Source organism: Malurus melanocephalus, unplaced genomic scaffold, assembly GCF_030028575.1.
Source record: "Malurus melanocephalus ecotype Western Australia unplaced genomic scaffold, MMel_1.1 scaffold_621, whole genome shotgun sequence".
Classification (NCBI taxonomy): Eukaryota; Metazoa; Chordata; class Aves; order Passeriformes; family Maluridae; genus Malurus; species Malurus melanocephalus.
In genome coordinates this window covers 265,557-266,334 of record NW_026623853.1, presented here as the reverse complement: position 1 = coordinate 266,334, position 778 = coordinate 265,557, and positions in this window count along the sequence as shown.

Below are 778 nucleotides of genomic sequence, written 5' to 3'. Positions count from 1 at the left end.
GCCCTCAGCACCGCGCTGGGCTCGGGGAACGGGGCAGGGTGAGCCCTCAGCACCGCGCTGGGCTCCGGGAACGGGGCAGGGTGAGCCCTCAGCACCGCGCTGGGCTCGGGGATGGGGCAGGGCCGGGCCGGGAGGGGCGGATGGGTCGGACCGCCCCTACCTGGGCCACCGCCCGCCTTTCAGCGCCGCCTCCATCGTCGTCCTCCTCCTCCTCCATCCTCCCCCCTCTTCTCCTCTCCTTCCTCTCCTTCCTCTCCTTCCTCTCCTTCCTCTCCTCTCTCTCCTCTCTCTCCTCTCTTTGCTCCCTCCCCTCCCTCTCCTCCCTTCCCTCTCTTCCCTTCCCTTCTCCTCTCTTCCCTCCCCGGGAGCCCCAGCCCCGCTGCCGAAGCCCAGCCCAGCCCGGGCCCTGTTCAAATCCTTTCAGAAGGCAGCTCTGCTGCGGGTGCCCCGCGAAGGCGGAGGTAAAGTTCCTCTGCCGGCAGTGAAGTGAGAGTTGTGTAGGGATTAATGAGTCTGAATTAATTAGTGCACCCTGGCGATGGTGGTGCGGTGCAGGGTGGGCTCTCTGCCTCCTTCCACAGCARCCGCACATCAGGGAGAGCAGAGGGGGAAGAGCCCCACTCCTGAGAGCCCCTCAGCAATGAACAAAAATATCTTTCTCCCTAGTCCTGGTCTAGGGCACCGCCTGAGCTTCCTGCCACACGCTGAAGTTTTCTATTTGTTTTAAATACACACCCATTAAACAGTGCGCCCAGTCATCTTTCCTCCGTGAGCTGAC